General features: G+C 46.9%; 1 pseudogene across 1 annotated transcript in view; it reads right to left on the bottom strand.

The window, feature by feature from the left end:
• The window catches only part of LOC147736780 (uncharacterized), a 41,285-nt pseudogene extending 21,447 nt beyond the window's left edge, over positions 1-19,838 (bottom strand). The window contains exon 1 of the transcript XR_015307580.1: positions 19,673-19,838. The product of XR_015307580.1 is annotated as an uncharacterized LOC147736780 (transcript). The remainder of the gene's footprint in view (positions 1-19,672) is intronic.
• Between the last annotated feature and the right edge of the window lie 269 nt (positions 19,839-20,107).

Raw genomic sequence — 20,107 nt, forward strand, 5'->3', positions numbered from 1 at the left:
ATGCCTTCTCTCCTCAACCTTGAAGATTCTATAAGAGCCGGGGGGCACCCCGATCCCTCCGCATGGGCGCCCCCGCCCCCTTCACTGGGAACCACGACATCGGTGCAACTCCTGCCGGCGCCAGCCTCGGATTGGAAATGGCTAAAATGCAGCCACGGCATAGACTTGTTCAGTTCCGGTGGAACACCAGAATGACCCGGTAGGAAAATTGTTGCCGCCCTCCCCACTCTTTGACTAATGGTCCATATTGTTAGAACTGTTAACCACATGATTCAAAACTTTTTGAACTTCCAACGGAAGGTTCTGGTCCAACCACGAGTCATTGGAGATATTCTGACTGTGCTGGAACTCGCCTGACCCCACCCAAAATGGCGCCGACACAAAATGAGACTTTTGAATAAACTTTGTTGCACCCTGATTGCGCAGCTTTTTGTCCCGAGATATATATGCAGTTTTTGGATAATGAAAGTAGATATGAAGGATGTTGAGTATGTGCTTGGACAATGAACTGACTTAGGGTGGGTACTGATTATGATTTAGAAAATGAATTGGTGTAATTTAGGTAATGAATGAACATTGGATAATGAATTTATGAATTTATTAAAGATGAATTACTGACATGCATCATGCTTGCTCTGTAGGGAAGTTTTAATACGATTTTATTGCACTGCTGCACTTTATGCAATGAACTGCCACCAATTCCGTTTATTAAAAGTATTTTGAAAAAGAAAGCATGGTTGTAACAGTTGCATTAACGAGTTTTGGATGCCTTACCACTGTGAGCGAAGAATAAGTATGATGAAGGATGTAGATCAAAAGGGATCAGATATTTAGCAGCTACATTATGTGTCACAGGCAGCCGGAAAAATGTTTTAGACACCCTTAAAACGACACCACGGAAATGCCACCTGACCGTCACCCTAGCACCCGATAAAGAGGGTTACGACCAAGTAACTCATGTAGATACGCAGATCGTCAATGATTATCTATCTGACATTACTGGTCCCTCTGGGCTTAAACGCCGAGATGGTAACGAAATGCAGTACGTGGAGATAGGTCGAGTAAGTGGTAGGTAAAAACGTTTTCGGACTACTGCATGCTGATGTACTTTGAATGCTGCCCCCCACCCCCTCTTTTCCCTCCCTTCTGCAGGTCACGTCAGAACGGCGGCTGAAGTGTGGAAGAGCGATGGTCGGACCACCGACGAAAAGGGAAAGAGGGAATAAGTGTGTAGTCCTCATAACGATAAGTTTTAAAAAAGACGTGGACTTAAACATGACTGTTCCTCCTTAGGACATAGCGACTGAGAAGATGGACTGACATAGAAATTGGACAGGTACTGAATGACGAAAAAATGACTAGAAATGACGCATTAAATAATGTAACTGGACGTTTGACTAGGTAGGGAAAGGACAAAGGAAAATATACGGGTAAGGGTTGCCACGGCACCACCCGTCTAGGAAGTTAGAAATGTTGCTGATGTTCAAAATGCACTGCCCCCTTTCTCACACTCTTATAGATATAGCCAAGCTGCCCGACTGTTCTCCCGATCAATACTTGCCGTTGCCTCAGCCTGGAGAACTTCCCACCAAAGGAAGGAACTGAAAATGGTTTAAGATCCAACCATGGGTAACTAGCACGACCAGGTTAATTTCTGATCGACCAACCGAGGTGTGAGTATTGGTAATTGGGAACGCTCGCAGACGTGACAAGTGAGAAGAAAAAGGAGGGAAGGGTAGAAAGAGCTAAGCACGTAGATAAATAGGATAGTAAAGATACGTAGGATATATAAAACAGATCTTGTAGGCTAACAATTGTTTCCTGTCTTGTCGTGAATGTCTTATATATGTGTAATACATGTGCCGTCTTCCCTGTCTGAGCTTGTGTGTGTGTAATGTACGAATTTATGTCTTCCCTCTGTCTGTATCTGCGTGTTACCTGACCTTTGCTGTTCCGTGTTGTGAGCGCACTAAATGACCTATTTTCGTACACGTCTCTCTCTCTCTCTCTCTCTCTCTATCTCCCCCTCTCTCTACATGTCATACGTGTACCGAATGGCTCGTTTAGATTGCGGACGATTCTCACTCTCTATGAGAGTCTCCCTATTTTCTCTCCCTCTTTTTGGTAAAATTGTGCCCCACCGGCACCAGTCTGATTTGATACATATTGAATGCGAAGGTGTTCAGCGAAATTGACCAAAACTAAAATGATTGTATCTCGCCATATTACTGCCTCTCCTTTCTGCAAAATGAATGAACTTGAATTGGCTGAAAAAGAAAGGACAGGTAAGACGACTAAAGTCCCCCAAATCTGGCCATTTATAGGGGAACTGTATGTCCATGGCACCTTATGTCTGTTCTTCAGAGACGAACGCCAACGTCTAGATTGACCCCCAATGCCCAGATTGCCCCACCCCCCCCCCCTTTTGCACCCAAGCGCGAGCACCCGAAGCATCCCCGCCCCATTTTTGACAGACCCCAGTTGCTGTCCCGAATATAAACATGATGACCATGAGTAACTGTTGACCATCGAGAAAATATTGTTCTGCCTGACTCTCGATGATGGCACCCCCGCCCTGTTTGAAAAGGTTAGCCAGTCCTGAAGTGAAATGCTCCGTAATGTTGAATATGATGTAATGCACAGTTGATGGGATTCTCATTTATCCTCACTTGAGTTATAAATAGGACGATGAATAAACATGCCATGAACTCAGTAGGAATGCTGACACATGCACTGCTTGGTAATGGACCTCTGACTGTGACCAATGAGCGTATCTCCCAAATGCGTAGAATTGAGGGAGGAATTCACATGCGTAGATATCTTCTTCTGCCATTTCTCTAAAACCTTGTCTTGTACCTATTCAAAGATTCACGATCACCGAAGGAGATGGGTCAGATGTGACGTACAGCCCGACTGCGGATCTTGGGACACGTGTGACCTCGACCAAAGGTGAAGCCGCAGAGCAACAGGATACGGGACGAGACCGCAATTTCAACGTGGAAAATGAAAAATGACGGACCGCCTTGAAGCCCTCCGTCTGCTAACCCACGTGTGCCTGGAGTCTCCGTCCCCCTTCTTTGGGCCCGATTGATGGGCCTGCCTGCTTGTTATCCTTTGCCCCCTTGGTCCCTTTTGTGTGTCCCAGGAACTCTGACCCAACTCCGCTCGCTCTCTCTCCTATCGACTATTTGAACCATGCTCACCCTCTTTTCCACGTGACTTTTTGCCAAAGGGAAGAACTGCCTTCATATGGGAATAGGGTGTTGCCACAGAAATATAGGTGCCGAGCATAAGGCGCCGCCAAACGGACTGTTTAGGGAACAGGACTGTGGTCTAACAGCAGAGGACTGACCGCACCCTGCAACGCGTAAGGATAGAACCGAGCTGGACCTATAGCTCCACCGCCGGTGCTCAACAGCGCCAACAAAAGTACACGGACTAGAGCCTACCAGTGATGGCTCAATGATAACAAGACACTGTGACGAAGAAATATCGTGTATTGAACTGAATTCCGCTCTCAACTACCTGGTCAAAACTGTTCATTGGTCACATTTTTAAGTTAGAAGGATTTATGCTACGTAGTGCGTTTTATTGTCAGGAACACAACGAAAATGCAATTTCCTATGTGCTGCATTCTGCCCATCACCTCGACTGTCTATGATTGTACGCCAAATGTTAGTATCGACAAAATGCTAATTCATCAACGATGCCTGTCTACCTGTAAACCCATCAATTGCAAAAATGACTGCTGTTATGTAAAAAGGGGCGACTGTGAAAGTTGAAGAAATTGATGTACATAGACAGCATTCATTCCCCTCCTTCTCCCACTCCTCTCCCTGTGAGCACCATGAATACTGTAAACTATTGACCGTATCACCCTGCCAGTAAGAGCCCATACCCCTATGCATATGTACAGCCATTCTAGGCACCATGGCCTTTTACCCATTGGAATCCCCGGTTTCCCTCCTGCGCGTATCTTAAACCCCCTCTCTCATGCATAGACCATGAAACCCTCTCCCTCTGCGCGACCCTGCTGTGAAAGGCAACTCTCCTGCTTGACCCGCACAAACCCCCCCCCATTCCCTCTTGAAGAGGCATCCTTCGCCTTGGCTGACGTAGCCCTCCCCAGCTGCACCCGACTGCCCCCGCTCTCTCATGTACGGGTCATCAGATCTCTCTCTCTCTCTGTGTGACTCTGTCCCTGTGTCCACCCTGGCTACCCCTCCCTTCTCCTCACATGGGCAAGTCATAAACCTTCTTCTTCTGCAAGGCCCTGTCCTTGAGAGTCACGGCCGCGCCTGACCAACACCTCCTTTCCTTCCATGAATACCCCTCTGTTGACGAGCCTTCCCTCCGCGCTCGATTGTCCACGCGGCATGAATACCACTCCTTTGATGACCCCTTCCCCCGAGTCCGGCTGACCACACATGTCCGAGGCCATCGCCTGAGCCAGGAGATACCATTTACTGCCCTTATTGTATGAAGTCACTCCCCTTCAAAGGATCCACTATTGATCCTAGCCACCCCACCCCCGGGGCTATGATCAGGCGTACACATCCTACGGAACACTCAGCTGCGTGATTGCCCTCCCCTCTTATCAGCAGGTCAAGGGTCCCCATTGTGAACATATGTGGGGTAGGATTGACACGAGGATTATAGGGATGTCTTTCTTTTGCGTCATACTGTCCTGATTGTACTATCAAGTGTTTTGTAAGGTATAAAAGCAAGAGTCTCAGCTCACTTGTTAGAGCACCTCCCGAAAGACACTGTGTTTCGTGTCCGAAATGACTGGCTCTCCTCATGAGAATTAAACTCTGTTCTTGATTCCTGCTTCCAGCGCCCGTCTCTTTATTTGGTAATTATTCAACATGGGAACTAAGAGGCGGTTTGCGCCAGCAGCCTGGGCATCGATAGACTTATGGGCTCATGTTCCACAATTGGCGTCCCAACGCGGGGTCCATCAGTGACATAAGGTTCGGTAAGAGAGATCCAGATGAAGAAGTGAACATCTAAATGATCGGGGTATGCCTGCCTTGAGAGGGCCCTCGCCCGGCTGCCGATCGAAAGAACTTCACCAATTCTGAACGGACCTCTCTTGAGTGACCTATTGTCCTGACTGGAATCCCACAGGAATGCTACATGGAGTAAGAGAATGATCGGGCGCTGGAGGAGGAAGTCGAAGAACTGTCCGTATGGTCCGGTCCGGGTAAGATTAAGTAGGGTGTTTTTACGCCTGATTGGTAGGGTGGTTCTATCCACCTGATTGATTGATTGTTTGTATTGGAATCGGTATTTGTATACTGATATTGTTGGTATTGGTTCATTTAGCTTTGAAGGCTACTTGACATATTGGTTCTCTTTTGAGAACGAGACATTCTCTGTTTGCAAACAGCGGCGAATAGGAACGTCGTCCCTCTTTGCAGATAGAGAAGGGTAGGTAATGCAGACTATTGTCCCCGTTGTAATCCGTCATGCCTACTTTTCTCCCCACTGGATTGTTTGAAATCGATTAATAATCGATTGTTGCTCTTTGAGATCTTCCCTGTCTACAAACTGAGACGAGTAGAAATATTCTGTCTTCCTTTCTGGATAGCGAAGGGCAGGTAATGCAGACGTTTGTCCCCGTTGTAATCCGTCATGCCTGTTTTTCTCCCCACTGATTGGTTGGTTGCCTGGACATTGTTGTTCCAGGTATTGTTTAGTTTGAGGTATTTTCTGCCTGCAAACAACGTGGAATAGAAATATTCTATCTAGTCTTTGCAAGTAGTAAAGGGTAGGTTATGCCCCTTTGTGAATTCGTCAGTCCTACCCACTCCCCACTGTTTGGTTATTTGGGGGGTAGCTCGCATGGTCCGCCCAGGAGACTACCCTTATGGAGGACATATGCTCCCCGCTCATGGGCCATTTAATGGAAGTAGACCATCTGGTCCGTCCAGGAGGCTACCCTAGTAAGTGGAAGTACATCGCTCGGTCCGTCCAGGATGATACCCTAATGAAGGAATATATGTTCCCCTTTTTGATCGATAATCTAGTTCCACCCCGGACCATTTTATTGGAGGGAACTCGTCTGGTCTGTCCAGAAGTACCCCCTAGTGAAAAGGACACATAAAAATATGAAGTGATCACCGTTCCCTACTAACAGAAAGCTTTAGCTCGAAACACGCTAAGGAAGAGAAAGAAAAATAAAAAAAAGAAATCAGGCTAAGTCAGTAACCCCCTGATGAGCTTTTGACTTCACTAAAAATAAGAAACATTAGAAATAGTTCGTAATAAGAAATATAAAATGGCGAAAAGTTTGGCAGCAAAAATAGCCACGAGGTAGCTAGGCTCTACTGCCTATTCCTGCTCCCAACATGTCTGCCTCATTGCCCGCCACGCCCAAAATAACGGTCACATGAAATAGAAACAATTCAATAGGTACCTACCCCCATTCCGGAAGCTCCCGAAAATGCAACAGGTCCGCGGTTACGCCCATCCGGAAGGCGAGGCCTCGAGGCACGAGGGGCCCGCCTGGCCACGGTCAGTAGGAGATGATGTTGGGCAGGCGGTCCAAAGGATGACAAGGACCTCTCCATCTCTTCTCTTCTGCCGCCCTGCAGGCCGCGGGGAGAGAGGGGGCTGTCTTGCCTCGACCACCGACCACCCCTCTCTCTCACCCGATCCGGCTTTCGTTGATGGGCGAAGCCAAGGCAAGGATGGCGGCATTTCTTTGTGCTATAATGGCCGCAACTACACCCAACGCCTGACAGTTGCAAGTAGTCCCGTCACATGCCATCGCCTGCATAGTTACAGGTAGTCCCGCCACATGTCGACGCCTGGACAGTTCCAGGTAGTCCCGCCACATGTCAAGAGAAAAGGGGGGGCTGTCTTGCCTCAGCCGCCGACCACCCCCCCCATCTTCAATGGCTGGCACGGCCAATATCGAAGCGACGGAGCCGAGGAACGGCGCGGGGTCGCTGGAAGGGGGAGGCGGCGCGAACGAGCCTCCCCCACCTCCCTCCAGGTGGAGGCTTCCAGCGACACCCCAATGCTCTTACTTAAAGAGGGTCAACATCAAAAAGCGGTCTTCTGCCCAGGACGGGCACACGCTCCATGCCTTCTCTCCTCAACCTTGAAGATTCTATAAGAGCCGGGGGGCACCCCGATCCCTCCGCATGGGCGCCCCCGCCCCCTTCACTGGGAACCACGACATCGGTGCAACTCCTGCCGGCGCCAGCCTCGGATTGGAAATGGCTAAAATGCAGCCACGGCATAGACTTGTTCAGTTCCGGTGGAACACCAGAATGACCCGGTAGGAAAATTGTTGCCGCCCTCCCCACTCTTTGACTAATGGTCCATATTGTTAGAACTGTTAACCACATGATTCAAAACTTTTTGAACTTCCAACGGAAGGTTCTGGTCCAACCACGAGTCATTGGAGATATTCTGACTGTGCTGGAACTCGCCTGACCCCACCCAAAATGGCGCCGACACAAAATGAGACTTTTGAATAAACTTTGTTGCACCCTGATTGCGCAGCTTTTTGTCCCGAGATATATATGCAGTTTTTGGATAATGAAAGTAGATATGAAGGATGTTGAGTATGTGCTTGGACAATGAACTGACTTAGGGTGGGTACTGATTATGATTTAGAAAATGAATTGGTGTAATTTAGGTAATGAATGAACATTGGATAATGAATTTATGAATTTATTAAAGATGAATTACTGACATGCATCATGCTTGCTCTGTAGGGAAGTTTTAATACGATTTTATTGCACTGCTGCACTTTATGCAATGAACTGCCACCAATTCCGTTTATTAAAAGTATTTTGAAAAAGAAAGCATGGTTGTAACAGTTGCATTAACGAGTTTTGGATGCCTTACCACTGTGAGCGAAGAATAAGTATGATGAAGGATGTAGATCAAAAGGGATCAGATATTTAGCAGCTACATTATGTGTCACAGGCAGCCGGAAAAATGTTTTAGACACCCTTAAAACGACACCACGGAAATGCCACCTGACCGTCACCCTAGCACCCGATAAAGAGGGTTACGACCAAGTAACTCATGTAGATACGCAGATCGTCAATGATTATCTATCTGACATTACTGGTCCCTCTGGGCTTAAACGCCGAGATGGTAACGAAATGCAGTACGTGGAGATAGGTCGAGTAAGTGGTAGGTAAAAACGTTTTCGGACTACTGCATGCTGATGTACTTTGAATGCTGCCCCCCACCCCCTCTTTTCCCTCCCTTCTGCAGGTCACGTCAGAACGGCGGCTGAAGTGTGGAAGAGCGATGGTCGGACCACCGACGAAAAGGGAAAGAGGGAATAAGTGTGTAGTCCTCATAACGATAAGTTTTAAAAAAGACGTGGACTTAAACATGACTGTTCCTCCTTAGGACATAGCGACTGAGAAGATGGACTGACATAGAAATTGGACAGGTACTGAATGACGAAAAAATGACTAGAAATGACGCATTAAATAATGTAACTGGACGTTTGACTAGGTAGGGAAAGGACAAAGGAAAATATACGGGTAAGGGTTGCCACGGCACCACCCGTCTAGGAAGTTAGAAATGTTGCTGATGTTCAAAATGCACTGCCCCCTTTCTCACACTCTTATAGATATAGCCAAGCTGCCCGACTGTTCTCCCGATCAATACTTGCCGTTGCCTCAGCCTGGAGAACTTCCCACCAAAGGAAGGAACTGAAAATGGTTTAAGATCCAACCATGGGTAACTAGCACGACCAGGTTAATTTCTGATCGACCAACCGAGGTGTGAGTATTGGTAATTGGGAACGCTCGCAGACGTGACAAGTGAGAAGAAAAAGGAGGGAAGGGTAGAAAGAGCTAAGCACGTAGATAAATAGGATAGTAATGATACGTAGGATATATAAAACAGATCTTGTAGGCTAACAATTGTTTCCTGTCTTGTCGTGAATGTCTTATATATGTGTAATACATGTGCCGTCTTCCCTGTCTGAGCTTGTGTGTGTGTAATGTACGAATTTATGTCTTCCCTCTGTCTGTATCTGCGTGTTACCTGACCTTTGCTGTTCCGTGTTGTGAGCGCACTAAATGACCTATTTTCGTACACGTCTCTCTCTCTCTCTCTCTCTCTATCTCCCCCTCTCTCTACATGTCATACGTGTACCGAATGGCTCGTTTAGATTGCGGACGATTCTCACTCTCTATGAGAGTCTCCCTATTTTCTCTCCCTCTTTTTGGTAAAATTGTGCCCCACCGGCACCAGTCTGATTTGATACATATTGAATGCGAAGGTGTTCAGCGAAATTGACCGAAACTAAAATGATTGTATCTCGCCATATTACTGCCTCTCCTTTCTGCAAAATGAATGAACTTGAATTGGCTGAAAAAGAAAGGACAGGTAAGACGACTAAAGTCCCCCAAATCTGGCCATTTATAGGGGAACTGTATGTCCATGGCACCTTATGTCTGTTCTTCAGAGACGAACGCCAACGTCTAGATTGACCCCCAATGCCCAGATTGCCCCACCCCCCCCCTTTTGCACCCAAGCGCGAGCACCCGAAGCATCCCCGCCCCATTTTTGACAGACCCCAGTTGCTGTCCCGAATATAAACATGATGACCATGAGTAACTGTTGACCATCGAGAAAATATTGTTCTGCCTGACTCTCGATGATGGCACCCCCGCCCTGTTTGAAAAGGTTAGCCAGTCCTGAAGTGAAATGCTCCGTAATGTTGAATATGATGTAATGCACAGTTGATGGGATTCTCATTTATCCTCACTTGAGTTATAAATAGGACGATGAATAAACATGCCATGAACTCAGTAGGAATGCTGACACATGCACTGCTTGGTAATGGACCTCTGACTGTGACCAATGAGCGTATCTCCCAAATGCGTAGAATTGAGGGAGGAATTCACATGCGTAGATATCTTCTTCTGCCATTTCTCTAAAACCTTGTCTTGTACCTATTCAAAGATTCACGATCACCGAAGGAGATGGGTCAGATGTGACGTACAGCCCGACTGCGGATCTTGGGACACGTGTGACCTCGACCAAAGGTGAAGCCGCAGAGCAACAGGATACGGGACGAGACCGCAATTTCAACGTGGAAAATGAAAAATGACGGACCGCCTTGAAGCCCTCCGTCTGCTAACCCACGTGTGCCTGGAGTCTCCGTCCCCCTTCTTTGGGCCCGATTGATGGGCCTGCCTGCTTGTTATCCTTTGCCCCCTTGGTCCCTTTTGTGTGTCCCAGGAACTCTGACCCAACTCCGCTCGCTCTCTCTCCTATCGACTATTTGAACCATGCTCACCCTCTTTTCCACGTGACTTTTTGCCAAAGGGAAGAACTGCCTTCATATGGGAATAGGGTGTTGCCACAGAAATATAGGTGCCGAGCATAAGGCGCCGCCAAACGGACTGTTTAGGGAACAGGACTGTGGTCTAACAGCAGAGGACTGACCGCACCCTGCAACGCGTAAGGATAGAACCGAGCTGGACCTATAGCTCCACCGCCGGTGCTCAACAGCGCCAACAAAAGTACACGGACTAGAGCCTACCAGTGATGGCTCAATGATAACAAGACACTGTGACGAAGAAATATCGTGTATTGAACTGAATTCCGCTCTCAACTACCTGGTCAAAACTGTTCATTGGTCACATTTTTAAGTTAGAAGGATTTATGCTACGTAGTGCGTTTTATTGTCAGGAACACAACGAAAATGCAATTTCCTATGTGCTGCATTCTGCCCATCACCTCGACTGTCTATGATTGTACGCCAAATGTTAGTATCGACAAAATGCTAATTCATCAACGATGCCTGTCTACCTGTAAACCCATCAATTGCAAAAATGACTGCTGTTATGTAAAAAGGGGCGACTGTGAAAGTTGAAGAAATTGATGTACATAGACAGCATTCATTCCCCTCCTTCTCCCACTCCTCTCCCTGTGAGCACCATGAATACTGTAAACTATTGACCGTATCACCCTGCCAGTAAGAGCCCATACCCCTATGCATATGTACAGCCATTCTAGGCACCATGGCCTTTTACCCATTGGAATCCCCGGTTTCCCTCCTGCGCGTATCTTAAACCCCCTCTCTCATGCATAGACCATGAAACCCTCTCCCTCTGCGCGACCCTGCTGTGAAAGGCAACTCTCCTGCTTGACCCGCACAAAACCCCCCCCCCATTCCCTCTTGAAGAGGCATCCTTCGCCTTGGCTGACGTAGCCCTCCCCAGCTGCACCCGACTGCCCCCGCTCTCTCATGTACGGGTCATCAGATCTCTCTCTCTCTCTGTGTGACTCTGTCCCTGTGTCCACCCTGGCTACCCCTCCCTTCTCCTCACATGGGCAAGTCATAAACCTTCTTCTTCTGCAAGGCCCTGTCCTTGAGAGTCACGGCCGCGCCTGACCAACACCTCCTTTCCTTCCATGAATACCCCTCTGTTGACGAGCCTTCCCTCCGCGCTCGATTGTCCACGCGGCATGAATACCACTCCTTTGATGACCCCTTCCCCCGAGTCCGGCTGACCACACATGTCCGAGGCCATCGCCTGAGCCAGGAGATACCATTTACTGCCCTTATTGTATGAAGTCACTCCCCTTCAAAGGATCCACTATTGATCCTAGCCACCCCACCCCCGGGGCTATGATCAGGCGTACACATCCTACGGAACACTCAGCTGCGTGATTGCCCTCCCCTCTTATCAGCAGGTCAAGGGTCCCCATTGTGAACATATGTGGGGTAGGATTGACACGAGGATTATAGGGATGTCTTTCTTTTGCGTCATACTGTCCTGATTGTACTATCAAGTGTTTTGTAAGGTATAAAAGCAAGAGTCTCAGCTCACTTGTTAGAGCACCTCCCGAAAGACACTGTGTTTCGTGTCCGAAATGACTGGCTCTCCTCATGAGAATTAAACTCTGTTCTTGATTCCTGCTTCCAGCGCCCGTCTCTTTATTTGGTAATTATTCAACATGGGAACTAAGAGGCGGTTTGCGCCAGCAGCCTGGGCATCGATAGACTTATGGGCTCATGTTCCACAGCATCGTGTAGCCAGGATTCAGTAATGAATAAGGCGTCAAGATCGTGTGACAGAATTAGGTCATGGATGTCTTGTCCGTGACAAGCTAGAGATCTGGCATTAATGAGACCGCAGTTAAAGGAGACCAACTTATGAAGGGGAGGGGGAGGAATGGGAGGAATAGGGCTGGCCGGTCCCAAGGATGACCATCCGCATGAGCGGCAGGAAAAAGGGCCCCAGAGGCGGTCTGTGGGGGGGTGAGCATTACAATTGAGGCTAGCTATTGTCGGGCGCATAGAAAGCAGCGCGTTGGAGTCATACCTGAGAACTGGGAGGTTTAGGGCAGCATGGCCCGCGCCCGGCGCGATCCTGGCGCGGACGGGCGCAGACGGGCTTGGCTTAGGCGGGCTTCGGCGCGCAACCGGCGCGCCCGCTGCGCCAGCCCGCTGCGCCGTCTGGGTGGATGACACATTATATAGGAAGGAGGGAGGGTGGGAGGACGGCGCGACTAGAGCGCTGACCTCACCTTCCTCACTCAAGATGGCGCCCACCGCCGAGTGATGTAGCTTAAAAGCGGCTGGGCTGAAAGAAGAGGAAGAGAAGGTGTAAGGAGTGTCAGAGTGCCTGTATTCTCAATTCCCCTTAATCGAACAGCCCCCAAAGTTAAAATACGGCGGTTTTAAAATAGGTATAAAAACGCTCCAAATGTCATACAGGAAACGCTAAAATCAATGCGCCTCAGATCGTTTATCTCTCCAAACCGACCAAAACTTGCAGACTCCTCTCTAAACAGGTTACCCAAAGGAAGGCGGTGCGCACCTCCATGGGCCTACTCTACACCATACCGCAGCCCGGGGACCGAGTCCTGATCCACAACTTTCATCACCAGTGGAAAGAAAGAATGTTTGAACGGCCGTAAAAAGTAGTCTTTTCAACTCCCAAAGCTGTCAAGGTCGAAGGGAAAGAGTCCAGGTACCACTTGTCAGATATTCGCTTGGACTCATCTCTACTTCAACCATCAAAGGAGTCACTATTACAAACTTTTTCTAATATGAACTATTTACACTTTGGGGACAGAAGGCCCTGTAGGGATTCCTCCGGACTTTGCGAATACTTTGCCTCTAGGAGCGCCCCAAGGGCTACCCCCAGACATTACATCGACTCTTTCATATCCTGACTAAAATATTCACTGTAGGAGAGCAGAATCTGCTTACTATGGTTACCCCCACTTTTAGCTGGAGTTTCACTGTTTCTCGACTTTAGTCTGGCTGGGGCCATGCTATTCAGGACCCCAGCCTAGATGCTTCCTCTCTAAAATGATTGCATGTACTTTAGGTACACCCCAGATTGGTTACTGGGTTACCCTTGTGAGTCCCTAGTAAATGGTACCTTAGGTACCAAGGGCATAGGTACCCCAGAGGCCTACCAGGGGCTGAAGCATGTATTATGCCACCCTGGGAAGCCTTCCAAAATGGCACCACAGGTCTGCTACTGCAGCCTGGGTAAGGTGCTGCATGCACCCCTTACTAAGATATAGGCTACCGATATGTACCTTAAATCACTGACACATATAAACCTATCAGTCACTGATATGGCAGGCCTTATCAATCCTGCAGGCAGAGTGCTTGGTTGTGCGCGAGAGGGTGCCAATACATGAGCTGGACCCCTCTGCAGCTTTCAGAGCCTATTCTCCGAGGCTGTTCTGTGATGCAGCCAGACCATATACTCTTAAGTGCATTATAACGTCACGGTAAATGCTAACTTTGGAATGGCTGCCTGGAAACATGTCGTGTTTGGTGTCAAACACTTTGGAATCCTACCCCCCCCCCCCCACCCCCGGCCCCCTGCCAGTCCTGGCAGCGGGGGTACAATCCCACCCTTCTAGAGGGAGAGACATGTACACACTGCCCTAATCGGTAATAGTTTAAAAGAAGCCCAGCATCACAAAATGGATGCTGCAGCCACAGACACAGGTCTGACCTCCTGCGGCTGGCCGAAAATTCGGCAGGGGAGGCCTTGACAATATGTTTTCTATCACAGGGAGGTGTAACCACTTCCCAGACAGGGTTAAGTGTATTGAGGCAGGGTGGGTGCATTCAGAAAATGCTTTTCAGACAGTGCTGGGGGCACACTTGGTGTTCATGTGCATACCCCAGTTCAAACCGGTTGCAGGGACACTCAGCCCCAGCTCTGGTGCGAAACTGGACAAAGGGAAAGGGGTGTAATTACCCCTCTTCCCAGACCCTCCCATAGGTGGGTCCCCAGAGTATGTCCAACCCCTATCTTTAGTATAAGTAAGGGACCCCTGGCAACAGGACTTTAGATTACACCTGGATGAAACTCTGATACATATATCCTGGAATTTCGACATTCTACACGACTAGAAGACGGAAGAATCTCCCTTGGGATCAAGGAGTGACTCCCTTGTTCAAACAGGCACAAAGGAAGCATCTTGCCGGTCTGGTATTGCAGTTACATCGCAACTTTTACAACGGACTTCCATTACAACGCAACTTTTACAACGCTGGATCCATTACATCGCATGCCTTTACAACGCATGACATTACATATCAGATGATATTACAACGCATGCCATTACAACGTAAGTATAGGTAAGTATATAATTTTTTTAATTTTATTTAATATTTTTTAATTAATTTAATTAATATTAATTATAGATAAATATATTTATTTATGTTTTTTTATATTATAAATTAAATATATTAATTTAAGTAATTTTAAAAATAAGTATGAGTATAGGAGTATATGTTTTGGGGTACTGAGGTATATGTTTGGGGTGTTTGGGTATTTTTAGGTTTCAGGGCTGGGTTTGGGTTTTGGGGTACAGGGGTATTTTTAGGTTTCAGGGCTGGGTTTGGGTTTTGGGGTACAGGAGTATTTTTAGGTTTCAGGGTTGGGTTTGGGTTTTGGGGTACAGGGGTATTTTTAGGTTTCAGGGTTGGGTTTGGGTTTTGGGGTACAGGGGTATTTTTAGGTTTCAGGGTTGGGTTTGGGTTTTGGGGTACAGGGGTATTTTTAGGTTTCAGGGCTGGGTTTGGGTTTTGGGGTACAGGGGTATTTTTAGGTTTTAGGGCTGGGTTTGGGGTTTGGGGTACAGGGGTATTTTTAGGTTTCAGGGTTGGGTTTGGGTTTTGGGGTACAGGGGTATTTTTAGGTTTTAGGGCTGGGTTTGGGTTTTGGGGTACAGGAGTATTTTTAGGGTTCAGGTTTTTTTAAAACGACTTTAATTAAATTAAATTAATTAAATTAATTAAATTAAATTAATTAAATTATATTATTTTCGATTTATAAATTAATTAAATTAAATTAATTAAATTAAATTAAATTATATTAATTACAATTTTTACTTTGTTTAAATTAAATTAATTAAATTAAATGTATTAATATAAATTAATTTCAATGTTAAAATTAATTAAATTAAATTAATTAAATTATATTAATTAAATTAAATTAATTACAATTTTAAAATTAATTAAATTACATTAATAGAATTAAATTTATTAAATTAAATTTATTACAATTTTAAAATTAAGTAAATTAAATTAATTAAATTAAATTAATTATTTTAACAATTACATTTAAAAAAAAAAGATATACTTACCTATACTTACGTTATAATGGCATGCGTTGTAATAGCATCTGCTATGTAATGACATGCGTTGTAAAGGCATGCATTGTAATGGATCCTGCGTTGAAAAATTGCGATGTAACGGTCTGCGTTGTAAAATAACGCGTTGTAACGTCATACATCCATCTTGCCGGTCTGCATTTCCAAAGCTCCTGCCGGACTCCGAAGTATTTGCGACTCAGGACATAGACTTCCAGACTTCTCAGAGGCCGACACGAGATCCTAGTAAAGCTGAGAACAGCAGCCCTCACGAGTGACGTGAGACTGGAACTCCTGGACACCGTGGACATTTGCTAGTGCATCGACTTCCCGAGCTTTCCCGAAGTTTGCATTGGGCTACCTGTAGTCCTAGCCCAGAGTACCATCTGCATCGAAGATTGTGGGCCTACACTCCACAAGTGTTCCGTGAGCACGCTTCTAGCATCTCTGCTCGAGGCCGATTTGCGATCCCTGGTCCGTTGACTGGTGGGTCCCCATGATGGTAACTCTACTTACCTTTGGGCTTCCCAGGTTGCTCCAGACATACCCTGACTCCCCACCGAGTGGTGACTCCCTCACACCTTGCTTGTCTGCACCAAAGCCGAACTCTGTTATTTGCGTGGGTGGCTGTTGCCAAGGCTTGTTGGGTCCAATCCGGAAACCGACACCGCAGCACTCGACATCCTTCATGGGACAGCTCGAATCCAGTACCTTGTTGTTGTTGATGCCTCCTGGGCCTCGTGGCTGAAGATGCAAGCTTCACCTTCTTCACCTCCAAGTACCCGAAATCGGTCGGCGTACGCTCATCGACTTTCTGGTCACTGGCAAGTGACCCAGACTCTGTCCCCTATGCTTTCAAGTTCTTCACATCTCCGATCCAGCCTTAGATCCACCCGGACACTTTCCACTTGGATGCCAGCAGCACTTTGCAGCAGATCGCCATTGAAATTGATGACGAAACCCAACACGAAAAGACACCCAAGCACCCGGCTTCCCTGGGTGAGGTAACTCGAGTACTCCGGTGCTCCTGTGAAGTTGACTCTAGAACCTACTAGTTCTAAAGGGGTTTGCTCCAAGTCCACTTCTAAGTGTCCATTAACGCTAAAATTCCAACGGCGACTTTCCCCATAGAAGTTAATGGTGATTCGCTGCTGTGTTCATACACTGCACACGTCCCCTGTGGGTCCCCCGTGTCACTACCTTTGGTGGTTCCTGGTTTCCCCAGGAGTTCTACAGGCTCTACGCCTGGTCTCCATGGCAGTCGTGGTTCTTATACCACTTTCTTAATATATGGTTTGGTACGCCCCTAGGGCTCAAATTATATTGTGCCAATTTACTGTGTGCTACTTAAGTTTACTGAATGTACTTTTGCCTCTAGCTTCATAAAGAGACTAGAGGGATGTGTTTAGAATAAATACATATATTTTAAATATATATACATGGTGTGGTTCTCCTTTCATTTGGTCATTCACAAGATTATAGACTGGTAAAACAAGCTGCTTTACATTCCTTCAAGACTTAGCCCGAAGGCTGCTCTCCACAGCTACCACTAGGATAGCTTTCTATAAAGGTTGATTTAAACCTACCATCAATAAGGGTCCTTTGAACTGGTGCAAGGTGCCCACTAGAGTAGTGGACAGCATATGCGAGGCCAAATTCTCACATTCACTTGGGTATTGTTTTTTGCCCTATGTGCTTTTATGTTTCTTCAGCTATGAGTCACAGTACAGGAACAGGACAAGTGTCAGCAAAGGAAACCAGGTAAAGTGGTCCAGCTTGTGCCCCAGGATCTAAACCCCTTAATATAGAACTTCACCACATACAACGATTACATAGCGCACTACTACAACACACCTGGTATCAACACATAATCTCAGTGGGGAGCAAAGCATCTCCCCAACTCCTGCTATGTTTGCTCATTCACACCCCATGAGTGGGTTCAGACTATACCTGTCCCAGGAGGTACCGCCCAACACAGCCTCATGCTGAATAAAAGCCAAACTCCAGCCCAACACTATAGCACCACAGGAAGTCACAGTGAACCTAACCAAGTACGATATCATACCTGAACTCCTTTACACCATGACACAGCAGGATGAGATCCAATCCAATGCAAGAGTATAACCGATAATAATGACATGCAGTGGGGCACCTCCCCCTTGATGGACTACTAATGGTAATGCAGCGACCACGCCTACACCCAGCTGGGCCCAGACCGGAGAGGGGTCTGCTCACTGGTCACCCTCTACATGCCAGCATTGGTCATACCTGCAGAAGATCTTTCTGAGCTGCATCCCCACCGCATCAGCAAAGGCACCACGCTTCTACACCAAGTCTGCAAACAAAGGTCAGCAGAATACTTTGGATTAAGATTAAATCCTAGATCCAAAGCTGTAAAGTTGGTTCAAGTATTGGTACCACTAAACAGCACATTACACCTATAACACTTGAAGACTTACATTCACGTCAAACTTAAATCAAATTTATAGCTCCTAAAATATAATTCAACTGTTGGCAATCTACAAATAATGGTCATTACATGTCTTTTCCCGGCCAACTTTTAGAAATCTCATACAATTTTCTTTCTTTCATATTTTGTCCGATATCTATTAATTACTTTTCTCCACCCTTTGTGTATTTTCTCTCTGTATCCCTCTTATTTCTCTTCTCTGGCCTCTTCTTGCTTTTTCTGCTCGCTTATCTTGTTCTCCCCTTCCTGCTGAAGTGACAACTAGAGCAGAATGACTTCAAGAGTCTCTTGGAATCCTTCATGCAGGCTTCACATCATAGCACAATCCTCATCAACACACTGTTGATGAGAGAGTGAAGCAACCCCCTGTAGCATTGTCATACAAGTAGCCCTGGGTGCTTGTGGGCAGACACATATTTGGAAGTCGTGCTGAAGTCTCACTCAAAGCTGCCTAATTCTTCCAAACTATGGGGAAGAACTAGAACTTCACATGTGACTTTGCTCAGACGTCTACAGTGTGCCGAGTAGCACCTGACTATTCTGCACAGAGCAGACCCTCTTACAGCAAGTGATCCTAAAGATTCCTGTACAGAGAGGAGAGGCCAAGAAGAGTGACTGACAGTCGCCAACATCTGCTAAGACAGACGCCCTTTAAAAAGACACACTGTAGACATGTCTCAAACACACACACAGCTTGCAAAGACAACTCTACCCTGTTCAAATGCACACACATCCAACCTGCAGATGTACATCAAAAACACAGACATGTATGTTCCACTGCTTGAAAGGACTCCTACCTGGCAGACCCAAGGTTCGTGCACACACACACACATTCACTGCAGCAGACACATAACCTCTGCAGCAGATAATGCTATAAGCCAAACTATGCCGCTGGAATCTATTGCAATGACTGAGGTTTTACCTAGAATTATATAAAAACAGGGGCAAAGGGGCATGGGGCAGCACAGAAGCCTTAACGTTCAGCTGCCTGGGGGACAAGCTTCTGACACAGGGGTACAGTTGGGCAAGTCAACAAATTGACAGCGAGAGCCGAGGAGAGAGTGTGGACAGATTTCTCATAGAGAGCTAAGATGCAGTGCAATGTGAACAGATTTTTCACTGTGCAGTAAGATGCAGTGCAGTGGCACAAATTCCTCATAGTGCATTAAAGTGCAGTGTGCACAGATCTGTCACGGTGCATTAAGATGCAGTGCAGCATGCACAGATTTCTCATAGTGCAGTAAAATGCAGCGTGCACAGATTCCTCTTAGTGCAGCAACTTGCAGTGCACAGATTCCTCACAGTGCATTAAGATGCAGTGCAGCATGCACGGATTTCTCATAGTGCAGTGAAATGCAGTGCAGTGTGCACATATTTCTCACAGTGCATTAAGATGCAGTGCACAGATCCTCTCTTTAAAACAAATGAAGACAACAAACACCCCCAGGGCCGAACGGAAAGACCCCCAGAGGTCCCTGGATAGAAGAGCCCGGCTCCCAGCAGAGAGTTCTTTCAGGATCATTCAGTCCATTTCTCCAAACACAGCACAAGGTGCTGACATTCTCCTACCTGAGCAGAAACCTGTGCAGACATTTCCTGGCTCTCTCCTCCTCCTATGGCTGGGGTGGGGCAGGTGCAGACTTGGTGTCTGGGAGAGGTGGTGGGGGGGGGGGTCTACGAGGGTCTGAAGATGAAGATAACTGCACAGACAGACAGGGCGTCCTTCCTCCTCTGCAGCAGGTTGGACAGAGAGGGAGAGGCAGGAAATTATGTCAAGGTCTGCTGCTTGTTCTGTCTCTGCCACTGCTGACCTGGAACAGGAAACCCTTTTCCCTTTCATACAATGTGCTCAGTGGATTTGTCTCAGCAGGCGAGGCGCGCCCTCTGCTGGCCACTTAAAGAACCTTCACATCCAGTCCCTAGGAGTGAATATACACAAATAAGCATTTTGTGGCAAGAAATGTTTTTAGATGTCACAGAAATAAATGTTTTTAAGAAACACAC

This window comes from Lissotriton vulgaris, chromosome 1_2, assembly GCF_964263255.1.
Source record: "Lissotriton vulgaris chromosome 1_2, aLisVul1.2, whole genome shotgun sequence".
Classification (NCBI taxonomy): Eukaryota; Metazoa; Chordata; class Amphibia; order Caudata; family Salamandridae; genus Lissotriton; species Lissotriton vulgaris.